Source organism: Colossoma macropomum, unplaced genomic scaffold (genome assembly GCF_904425465.1).
Source record: "Colossoma macropomum unplaced genomic scaffold, Colossoma_macropomum, whole genome shotgun sequence".
Lineage (NCBI taxonomy): Eukaryota > Metazoa > Chordata > Actinopteri > Characiformes > Serrasalmidae > Colossoma > Colossoma macropomum.
In genome coordinates, this window is record NW_023494789.1 from 24,140,820 (window position 1) to 24,153,414 (window position 12,595).

Genomic DNA, 12,595 nt, shown 5'->3' on the forward strand with positions numbered 1-12,595 from the left:
AGAAGAAGAACAGGACCAGGACCTATACCAGGACTAGCAGCAGAAGCATGAACAGGAACTAGATTAGGGACAGGAGCAGGACCAGAAGCAGAGACAGGGGCTTCTTGGTAGGAGGGACTGAAAGTGTTGTAAGAACTCAAAATCCAGCTCCAACTTCTTGTCTTCAGTGACCTGTTCCTCATATTTTAACAAACTCACTGCATCCAGGTTTGTTGGTGTAGTCATCTGTGACAAACACAACATGGAGACAGATCCTAAAAGAGAGTGTGTGTGTGTGTGTGTGTGTGCGTGTGTGTGTGTGTGTGTGTGTGTGTGTGTGTGTGTGAAAGAGCCAGAGAGACAGCGAGAGTGTGTGGGAAACAAAGCGTCAAAGCGAGCGAGTGAGACTGAAAAAGACAGAAATAGTTTTGTATTGTGTGGCGAAAAAAAAAAAAATCACAGTAAAAGACGGAGAGCATCACAGAGAATTTAGACGAAAGAGATGGAGAGAAGGTGACCGAATGACTAAGTGAATGTGTGAGGGAATGTGAGTGAATGTATAAATGTGTGAATGTGAGAAAATGAATGAATAGTGAGTGAACTTTGTGAGTGAACAAGTGAATGTAATAGTGAGTGAAAGAGTGAGAGTGAGAAAGTAAACGAATGACTGAGCAAATGAACAAATGGATGTATGAGTAAGAGAGTGAATGTGTGAGTGAATGAGTGAGAGTGAGTGACTGAGTGAGTGACTGACAGAGAGTGAGCGAATAAGTGAGTGAGTGAATGAACGACAGAGTGATTGAGTGAGAGACTGAATAAGTGACCGAGTGACTGAGTGACTGAGTGAGTGACCAAGTGAGTGAATGAGTGAGTGCATGTTTTCTAGAGCAGTAGAGTGAGGAGTGTGTAACAGATAGCTGTGTGTGTGTGTTTTTCTGGTTTGTTAAAAACATTACACACACACGTTTAAACACAGGGTGAGAGGTGGATTCAGCGTTCCCATGGAAACCCTGACACCGTCACACACGTAGTAGGACACACACACACACACACACACACACACACACACACACACACACACAGACTCTCCATCTCAGCTGTATTAATTACATGATGTTTATAAACTTCCATCAGCTTCATTTTTTTCTGTATCTGTGTATATTGTGATTAAAGTGATAATCTGGAGAAAAATCTAATTCCTGCAGTGAGCCCCCCCCACCCACTCCCCCCCTCTGCTTTGTTACCCCAAATGCAGTCAATCAGCGTGGAAGCAGATGTGGCCATTTTATAGAAGCACAAGGGGTGTTTCTAATAAAGTGACCAATGAGTGGAAGCACAAAGTAGGTGTTTCTAATAAAGTGGCCAGTTAGTGGAAGCACAAAGGGGTGTTTTTTTAATAAAGTGGCCAGTTAATGGAAGTACAAGGTGGGTGTTTCTGATAAAGTGGCCAGTTAATGGAAGCACAAAGGGGTGTTTTTTTAATAAAGTGGCCAGTTAATGGAAGTACAAGGTGGGTGTTTCTGATAAAGTGGCCAGTTAATGGAAGCACAAAGTAGGTATTTCTAATAAAGTGGCCCTGTTAAGCAGAAATGGCCAGTTAGTGGAAGTATATGGTGGGTGTTTCTAATAAAGTGGCCAGTGAGTGAAAGCACAAGGGAGTGTTTCTAATAAAGTGGCCAGTCAGTTGAAGCATAAGGCAGGTGTTTCTAATAAAGTGTCCAGTTAGTGGAAGCACAAGGTGGGTATTTCTAATAAGGTGGCCAGTTGGTGGAAGCACAAAGGGGTGTTTCCAATAAAATGTCCAGTTAGTTGAAGCACAAGGTAGGTATTTCTAATAAAGTAGCCAGTTAGTGGAAGCACAAGGTAGGTGTTTCTAATATAGTGGCCAGTTAGTGGAAGTACATGGTGGGTGTTTCTAATAAAGTGGCAAGTTAATAGAAGCACAAGGTAGGTGTTTCTAATAAAGTGGCCCTGTTAGTGGAAGCAGAAGTGGCCAGTTTAAGAAAGCACAAGGGGCTGTTTCTAATAAAGTGGCCAGTGAGTGGAAGCACAAGGTAGGTGTTTCCAATAAAATGTCCAGTTAGTTGAAGCACAAGGTAGGTATTTTTAATAAAGTGGCCAGTGAGTGAAAGCACATGGGAGTGTTTCTAATATAGTGGCCAGTTAGTGGAAGTACAAGGTAGGTATTTCTAATAAAGTGGCCAGTTAGTGGAAGCACAAGGTAGGTGTTTCTAATATAGTGGCCAATTAGTGGAAGTACATGGTGGGTGTTTATAATAAAGTGGCCAGTTAGTGGAAGCACAAGGTAGGTGTTTCTAATATAGTGGCCAGTTAGTGGAAGTACAAGGTAGGTATTTCTAATAAAGTGGCCAGTTAGTGGAAGCACAAGGTAGGTGTTTCTAATATAGTGGCCAATTTACGGAAGTACATGGTGGGTGTTTATAATAAAGTGGCCAGTTAGTGGAAGCACAAGGTAGGTGTTTCTAATATAGTGGCCAATGAGTGGAAGTACATGGAGGGTGTTTCTAATAAAGTGGCCAGTTAGTGGAAGCAGAAGTGAGTGTTTCTAATAAAGTGGCCAATTTACGGAAGTACAAGGGGATGTTTCTAATAAAGTGGCCAGTGTTTCCGTTTTTCCAGTATATTTCTCTCTTGTCTCACTGTGCTGCTCTGGGAGACAAAAGCCCTGTCAGTATGTTGGCTCTGAAGACTCGCAGCTGTGGAACAGGCAAAAATACACACACACCAACACACTCTCTGTGTGTGAACAGAGCCGTGCACTGTTTTCTTGGGTGATCCAAACTGGGTCAGATCGAAGCTGCATGCCCAATTTTATTTATGCCATGTGGACACTCACCAAGCACATTTCCTTGAAGTGGTGTTGGAATTTCAGACAGGCATGGATAATTTATATGACTGTGAAAATGCAGCGAGAAAAGACTAAACGAATGATAAGTGGAGACTCCAGCAGGAACATATGATGGTAATGGAGAAGAGAGAAGCTGACTGTATGTATAATCTTCAGCAATCACTCCACTGTGCACTTAACAGCCAGCACCTTGCTGAGAACACAACTTCTGAAGAAGAGCTGCTTGCTTCACTGTGAGTGTAACTGAGCCCAAAACAGAGACACTTTCAACAAGAACAGTACAGGTGACCTGTGCAGGTGTCATATGGTTTATGTAGAAATCATAAGGCCTGTGTATACTTATACAGGTCTTATACAACTATCATAGACCTTCATAAGGATCATAAGACCTGTATAGGTATTAAAATATCTATACATGGATTATAAGTGCTATACAGGTATTATAAAACCTATAAAAGTATCATGAATCATTGACAGGCCTGTACAGGTATTATATGACTTATGCAGGTATCATTCAACATTCACAAGTATTAAAAGACCTGTATAGTCATCATAAGTTCTAAACAGCTAATATAACGCTTATACAGATATTATAGGACCTATACAGTTACCACAAAGCTTATGTCAGTGTTATAAAACCTGTGTAGGTATAATAATAACTGTGCAAGACATTTTCAGGTATTAAAAACCTGAACCGGCATCATAAAACCTATACACTTTATTGGAAAAAAGGTACTATAAGGCCTATGCATTGCCCTACTATAAAACCTACACAGATGTTGTATTATAAGATCTCTACAGGTATTATAAGACTTTATTATAAGGCTTATATAGGTATCATTACAACTGTTCAAAGACCTGTACAAGTATTAAAGGACTTATATAAGTATGCGCTATACAGGTATGATATGACCTGTACAGGTATTACAGCACTTATAGAAATATTATAAGGCCTGTACAGGTATCGTAAGGCTTATACAGGTACTGCAAGGTCTATATAAAGGTCTTACAGTCATATGGTCTATACAGGTGTCATAAGACCTATACAGGTATAATAAAACCTCTACAGGTATTATAAGACTTACAGGAATCAAGAGGCATATATATGTATCATAAAAGCCTGTGTAGCTATGATAATACCTATACAAGTATTATAAGACAAAAACAGGTATTATAAAACCTGAACAGGCATCATAAGACTTATACAGGTATCATACAATCTTTACAGGTATTAAAGCTCCACGAAACCTAAATCTGTGTTTTCCTTCTAATTAAGTTAATCTTGATCCTCTGGGCCCAAAATATACATGTACAAAGCATGTCTTATGAAAACCTTCCCAAAGTCTGACAAATGTCTGCTTTATTTCACCAGCATTCTCCCTTTTAATGTAAACTGGGTGGTCCTAATAGTGGGTAGCGCTCCCTCATTTCCTAACCAATCAAAAGACAGATGTCACACAAAACAGTTTCAGAATCTGAGAAATGAATGATGCTTTTCCATTGCATGGTACCGTCTCAACTTGACTCACTTTTAGTACCAGCTACTTCGTTCTCCACTGCAGATATAGCGCCCCCTCAACGTAGCTGGTCATCATAGCAACACCACATGAAACTGCTGGGACATGAAAGAGAGGCTGACGGCAGTGAGACAAAAGACTGGAGAGTTTGGGAAAAACTACATCAGAGTTCAGACGACGAGACTATTTTGTTGCTCAAAGTTGATGCAAGAGGGTATGCAAACCTAGTAGCTAAGGTTAACATATATATTTAGTGATTTAGTGATAACCAATCAGTAGTCTGAAGCATTTTTACATCATCTTTTGGTATCAGCTCAGCTTACTTGAAACCTCAGTGGAGGTGACACCAAAAATAGTACCAGGTACAAGGTTTGCCTAGTGGAGAACCCAAAAAGGCGAGTAGAGCCGAGCTGGTACCATGGGGCAGAAAAGCGGCTTTAGCAAACTAAAGCTAGCAAGCTAGACCACCTGTCTGTCTTCTGTTCATTTGTGACTTTTTTCATCTAGTTAGCGTCACATAAAAGCTGGATAATGATGTTAGTTCTGTATGTGGGCAGAGCAGGCTAAAAGTGCTGGACAGAGAGCTGTCAATCAAGCTGCTCATTAGCCACGCCCACACAGTTGACAGATAAACCTGATCAGTGGGTTGTATCATAGTTATATCTTATATTTTTCACTCAAGCTTTGTGGATGTTTAATAGAACATTCAAGTTTAGTATCATATAAACATTTTTAATATTTTACCCTGTGCTTCCTGTGACTTTAAAAGATCTATATAGGTGTCATAAGACCTAAAAAGCTATTATAACACTTACACAGGCATTATAAGACCTGTACAGGTATCATAAGACTTGTATTAGTACTCTAGCTTCCAAAGCCCTACTAGAAAACCTACATAGATATTGTACTGTAAGTATATTTGTACAATAAATATATGTAAAGAGGTATTATAGGACCTTTACATGTATTAAAACACTTCTACAGGTATCATAAGACCTAAACAGCTATTATAATGCTCATATAGATAAGGCCTTTACAGGTATCATAAGGCCTGTTGCAGGTATAAAACCTGTGTATGCATCGTAATACCTGTATAAATATTATAAGACCCGTACAGGTAACATACCATCTTTACAGTCATGCTAAGACCTAAACACACTATAGTACAATATAGTAAGATCTATGCCAGTATTATATAACATATACACATATTATAAGTGCTAGCCATAACATTTATACAGGTCTTATAACACCCATACAGGTGATATAACACATATGCAGGAATTATCAGGTTTTATTACCTACTGAGGTAATCATGAGCCTTAATCAGGTATTATTAGACTTATTCATCTTTTATACAGGTATTATTATCCACTGCAGGTTCAGTTACATATATGCACTTTTACAAAAATGGTTCTTCAAGGGTTCTTTAGTAAAGACTGTGCATAAGGTGCAGGATGCAGGATGCATGATGAAATGGTTCTTCAGGTTGATGGAGAATGTATTGCATATGGTTCTATATAGCACCAAAAGGGGATATTTTACTGTTACAAGCTTGACATTGTAACAATAACAGAATCCTTTCTGGTGCTATATAGAACCATTTTCTAAAAAGGTTGTATATACAACTATATACAAGCCATTCTTCATAAATCTGAACCATTTCACCATGCAGAGGCCCAATTAAGCATGCAAATGGCTCTTTCAGTGTTCATGGTTCTATACAGAATCATTTTCTTTACTAAAGAACCCTTAAAAAAACATCTTTTTAAAGAGTGTGGTGAAATGATTCTTCCGACTGATGCAGAATGTGTTGTATATTGTTCTATATAGCACCAAACAAGGTTCTTTTATTGTTACAAGATTTACATCATAACATAGCAGAACTTTTTTGGTGCTATATAGAACCATTTTCAAAAACAAGACATTCTTCATCAATCTGAAGAACCATTTCACCATGCAGAGAACCATTTAAGCATGCAAGTGGTTCTTTGAGTGTCTGTAGTTCTGCATAGACCCATTGTCTTTACCAAAGAACCCTTGAAGAACCATCGTTTTAAGAGTATGGTGAAATGGTTCTGGAGAATGTGTTGTATATGGTTCTATACAGCACCTAAAAAGGGTTCTTCTGTTGTATCAAGCTTGACATCACAACAACAGCAAAACCCTTTTTAGTGCTGTATAACAATACATTCTCCAGCAATCTGTTGAACCATTTCATCATGAAAATGGTTCTCTGAATGTTCATGGTTCCATATAGAACCTTTGTTTTTGCTAAAGAACCCTTGAAGAACCTTTACCAGTGTAGCTGGTAAAGTTTCTACTCTCCTCCATAAACACAACAGCTGAACTTCACTGATCTCACACACGCATGCACGCACGCACACACGCACGCGCACACACCCCACCTGTCTGCGGCAGGTAACCGGAGCGCGCGCTCAGCGCGGCCAGAAGAGGCGGAGAGAAAGAGAGAGAGAAAGAGAGAGAGAGAGAGAGAGAGAGAGAGAGGAGGAAGGAGTAGAGAGGAGTGCAGACTCAGAGCTCAGAGCTCAGAGCTTCACTTCCCCGCAGCAGCGCTCAGCTCACTCTGAGGGGCTTCAGTGCGAGTTTAAAGTGGTCTAATCTGCCGGAGCGCGCGAGCAAACTGCACAAAACTTCCGCGTGGAGTCTCAGGCGCAGCTCACGAGGACATTACAGCCAGGTGAGCGATTTAAATCACTCATTAATCATTCATTAACGCGCAGAGGAGCTCGCGCTAGCCTCACTGCTCGTCTGTCGGCTCGCTCGCCTCGTTACGGGGCGCCTCGCGCGCAGCTGGGCCTGTGTTTGTGTTTATATGTGTGTGTGCGCGCGCGCGCGTGTGTGTGTGTGTTGTTTTTGTTTCAGTGCGAATGTAAACAGTACTGCATCAAACTGAGACACTTTGCATATTCATACTAAACTGATATATTTGCATTATTTACACAGTCTGTTAGAGTTCTAGACTCTTCTAGATAGCTAAATCACACCCACACACAGCTTTTAATCAGGATAACTGTTTATTACTGCTTATCTGGGCAGTCAAAACAATTTATAACATGAGTAAACAAAAATAAACATAAATACAGAAAAAAAGATATAAAAAGTTATTGTTTTCAGTAGTTTTTGATATGTTGGTTATTATTATTATTGTTATTATTAAGCGCTGTCAACTCAACTCTAACTCCTGGTTACCATACACCCTAAAAAGAAAGGGTTTTTCAAGGTTCTTTAGTAAAGGCAATAATGGATAGAACCATGAACACTTAACCATGCTTGATGTTACGTGGCTGAATTGTTCTTTTCAATGATGGAAAACCTGTTCCAAATAGTTCTTTAAAGAACCTTTGTGATGATGTAGAACCATTTTTGCCAAGAGTCTATGTGGTTTCTCCACAATATCATCTCTCCTGTTTGGGCCTTAAAAATAGATTGTCAAGGGTTCTTTAGGAAAAAGCAATAGTTCTACATAGAACTGTGAACCATCTGAATACATTAATGGTTCTTTGCTTGGAAAAGCCTGTTGTAAAAGGTTCTTTAAAAAACCTTTTTCATATATATAGCACCAAAAATAGTTCCACTATTGTTACAAGCTGAAGAACCTTTGCAGAACCATTTTTGCTAAGAGTGTGTGGACAATGATCCTCCACAATATCCCGTCTTCTGTTTGGGCCAAAAAATGGTTCTTCATGGGTTCTTTAGTAGAGGCAATAGTTCTATATAGAATTTTGACAACTCAAAGAACCATGTGAATGCTTAGATGGCTCTTTGCCTGGTTAAATGGTTCTTCTCTATGAAGGAAAACCTGTTGTGTATATAATTCTCTGAACAACCTTTTCAAAATAGTTCTATATAGCACCAAAAAAAGGTTCTGCAATTGGGTTCTCATAGAATCTTTTTTTTGGTTCTGTACCCTTTTCACCCTTCTTGAGGGTAGAAGAACACGGGTTTGGCTCCTGACCTCTAGCTGAACTCCAGCCATCACATGGATCTGTCCAGTTCCATCAGCAGAACCTGATTTAATTTAATGAAGTGTTGATTAGATAGAGCAGGTATTGGACTGTAATTGTATAAAACTGTAAAACAATAAATTGTTTATTTAGTAAATAAGTGCTTACTGTACAGATAAACAACCCAACAGATAATTTTCTTGACTTTTGCACAGTACCATACACTCAAAAAAGATGGTTCTTCAAGGGTTCTTTAGTAAAGGAAATGGTTCTATTTAGAGCCATGAGTTCTATATAGAACCATTTCTATGGTTCTTTAGATTAATGGCGAATGTGCTGTATATGGGTCTACATAGAACCTTTTTTTAAAGGGTTCTATATAGCACCAAAAAGGGCTGTTCTATTGTTATCATAACTCAAGAATGCAACAATAGCAGAACCCTTGTTGGTGCTGTATAGAACCATATAGAGTATTGTAACAGTAGAAGAACCCTTTGTGGTGCTGAATAGAACCATATAGATCCATCATAACAACAGAAGAGCACTTTTTGGTGCTAAATTGAGCCATACAGAACCATTGTAACAATAGAAGAACCCTTTTGATGCAACGTAGTAAAGAAAGTAAAGAAAATGGTCCTTTGTAGAACACACTCAAAGAACCCTTTGCTTGATTAAAGGGTTTTTTGCATTATGAAATGGTTCTTCAAATTGATAGAGAATGTGTTGTATAATCTATGTAGCACCAAAAAGGGTTCTGCTATTGTTACGATGTCAAGAACTCTTTTTGGTGAATCCTTTTCAAAAAGGTTCTATGCTGAACCATCTACAGCACATTCTCCATCAAGCTAAAGAACCATTTCACTATGCAAAGAACCATTTAATCATGCAATGGCTTCTTTAAGTGTCCCTTTACTAGAGAACCCTTAAAGAACCATTTTTTTTAAGTGTATATTAAGAAAAGCTATAAAGCTCACAGAATCTAGAGAGATTATTACAGATTATAACAGAATACCAGTGAATATTTACATGTAGTATAAAAGTTTTTTATCAGATGTAAAGTCGATTATGTCATTGTTTATAACGTGGTTGATTCTGAAGTCCTCTTGTTTTGTGTCTGCTGTTGCTGAATTGTTTCCTTTATTATTTATTGTTGTCTTAGAAACACACCAGTGGGAACTCTAGAAGGCCTAATTTATTTCTGGGAACTAAAATATTCTCATTTCATTGTTTGGTTTTGGTTTAGAGCCAAAGAGGTTAAAATCTAAAGTCCAACAGAAAATGATGAAATCAGGATTGTTCTGTCTGAGGTATCTAGACAGATACAGCTGAGCAAGCTTTCCCATTGGTAGGACTTCTGGAGCTGGACTGAAGGCCTCATCTCACTTTATTTGGATAGTCCCCTATAGTCCTCTATAGATTATCTACAGATGTACAAATTGTTAGCAAACTATCTGTTGAACCTCAGCTGATTCTAAACAGTGGTGGTAGGATTTGGACCAGGGTTAGGGCTAGGAGCAGGGTGAGGGTTGGGTTTTGGTTGTGGGTTGAGGTTAAGGTTAGGGTTAGGATTAGAGCCAGGTTTAGAGTTCAAGAAAATTATGATCAATTTAGTAGATATTTAGTTGAATGCATCTATAGTGGATTACCCAAATAAAGCCTTACACATTAGATTTATGATGTGTTCGAGTAGTGTTGGAAAAAAAACTGGGAAATAACAGTTTTCCCACTTGTAAATTGTGCTCACACAGCTGACAAAGTCATATCTATAACTGGTAAAAACTAGATTATAGATCATATAGTTAACAAGATGTAATGTATAACAATCTTTAACCTTTTACACAAGTGAAAAACTAGTTACTAGTTACTTACTAGTTAACCATCTGGTATATACAACTATCCAATGAGCACCAAAACACTCAACATAATTAGAAAGTGAACTAGTCATGCTTTGATTAACAGTCGGTGGGACCAAAAAACGTCACTTCTGGAAGTTCTAGATACATCACTGACTGTGAGTGTGAGCTGACGTCTAAGCAGTTCCGGTTAGTTGTTAGGAGTGTAAAACAGCGGCGGGAGCTCTATGTAGGACTCTTTACTGAAAGAGTCACTGTAACACTGATACATACAAGCTCAGGTATATGATAATGACTAGAGGTGTAACCATACTTTTAAAAGCTTCAAATATCTATGTTTAATCTAGAATGGCATTAAAAGTTCATGTGCACCAGCATTATCTTAGTGCTTAGATTAAGATTTGAGTTTAAGTGACCCTTATTAGTCCCACAACAGGGAAATTTCACCTCCGCATTTAACCCATCCGTGCAGTGAAACACCACATACACACTAGTGAGCACACACACTAGGGGGCAGTGAGCACACTTGACCGGAGCGGTGGGCAGCCGTATCCACAGTGCCCGGGGAGCAGTTGGGGGTTAGGTGTCTTCCTCAAGGGCACCTCAGTCACATACTGTTGGCTCAAGGGATCAAACTGGTGACCTTCCGGTCACAAGGCTGGTTCCCTAACCTCCAGCCCATGACTGCCCCTAGTGCTAACACACTATTTGAAATTCCTTAAGGGTTGCTAGCAGAAATTAGCATTATTATAGAGGTGTATTTTTCTCTTTTTTGCCCAAATTTTGACAATATGACCTAAAATGAAGGCCTAGTGCTACTAGATGTAAATTCACCACTGACACGCACAGAGCTCTGGATCTAAGTAGCACTAATGGACACAATTCAGGCTGCCACTGTTTTTAGCTTTGCTAATCGATGTTTATAGATGACACGTAATCACATATAATGATGTCTATTAGCAATACTGAACAAGTCCACCCAGTTTGAGATGAGTGTGTGATGATTCAGGCATACAGCTAGCTGCTAATTATGCTAATACATTAGCTTCCATTACTTGTTGGCTACCTCGTAGATCCAGTGTTAAAACTAAAGAAGTAAACTTCACACTCCAAACACGTTTCAGCTGATGGGCTACGCTTGGAAAAAGGGGGGGAAATCTTCACCAAACTATCGCTTGAAATGTGAGGTGCTGAGCACTAGCATTGATTTTGGTGTGGACAGCGTTTCTCCTGACCGTAAGGTGTCAGCTGAGTTAGCGCTCCACTGTAGCGGTAGCATGCTCTGTTGACAGAGCGAGGTGAGAAAACAAACAAGGGTAAACACACTTCCTGCCTCATTACGGCTGATAAACAGCCAATCAGGCGCGGGGGAGAGCAGGGCGTGGGGGGTGTTCCAGTTACACAGTGAGTGTTCCTGCACGCAGAGAGCTGAGTCAGCTACAGCAGAACGCACTGGAGCATTTTAACCTTCACTAATCACACACACACACACACGGTATGTGCGTACACATCTGATAACGGAAACATAACTGGATTATACATGGTCTGTTAAATGTTTGGGGACACTACACTCTTAAAAAAGATGGTTCTTCGAGGGTTCTTCAGTAAAGAAAATGCTTTTATATAGCACCAAAAAGGTTCTTCTGTTGTTTCAAGCTTGTATCATAACAATAGCAGAACCCTTTTTTGGGGCTATATACAACACATTCTCCATCAATCTGAAGAAACCTTTCATAATGCATAGAACCCCTTAATCATGCAGAGGGTTCTTTGAGTGTTCATGATTCAATTTAGAACATTTTTCTTTACTAAAGAACGCCTGAAGAACCATATTTTTTAAGAGTGTATGCATACACATCTGATGACAGAAACAGAACTACGTTATACACTGTTAAAAGTTTGGGGAAGATGGCTCTTCAAGGGTTCTTCAGTACAGACAGTGGTTCTATATAGAACCATGAACACACAAAGAACCAGCATGCCTAAATGGTTCTTGCAGATGTAAAGTCAGAGACGATAGCTCATCTGCTGCTGCACAGTTTGTGTTGCTCATCCTCTAGTCCTTCATCAGTGGTCACAGGACGCTGTTAGCTGGGTGTTTTTAGTTCTCAGTCCAGCAGCGACACTGAGGTGTTTGAAAACTCCAGCTGCACTGCTGTGTCTGATCCACTCACACCAGCACAACACACACTAACACACCACCACCACGTCAGTGTTACTGCAGTGCTGAGAATGACCCATCACCTGAATAATACCTGCTCTGTGGGGGTCCTGCGGGGGTCCTGACCATTGAAGAACAGGATAACAAAGTATGCAGAGAAACAGATGGACTACAGTCTGTAACTGTAGAATTAAGTTCTCCTATATGGTCAGAGGAGCTGATAAAATGGACAGTGAGTGTAGAAACGA

General features: G+C 39.6%; 1 protein-coding gene across 1 annotated transcript in view; it reads left to right on the plus strand.

Moving 5' to 3' along the window:
• Positions 1-6,833: 6,833 nt before the first annotated feature.
• Positions 6,834-12,595, plus strand: part of palm3 (paralemmin 3) — a 57,485-nt gene continuing 51,723 nt past the window's right edge. Inside the window, exon 1 of the mRNA XM_036570623.1 lies at positions 6,834-7,066. The gene's annotated coding sequence lies outside the window, so the exon portion shown is untranslated. The remainder of the gene's footprint in view (positions 7,067-12,595) is intronic.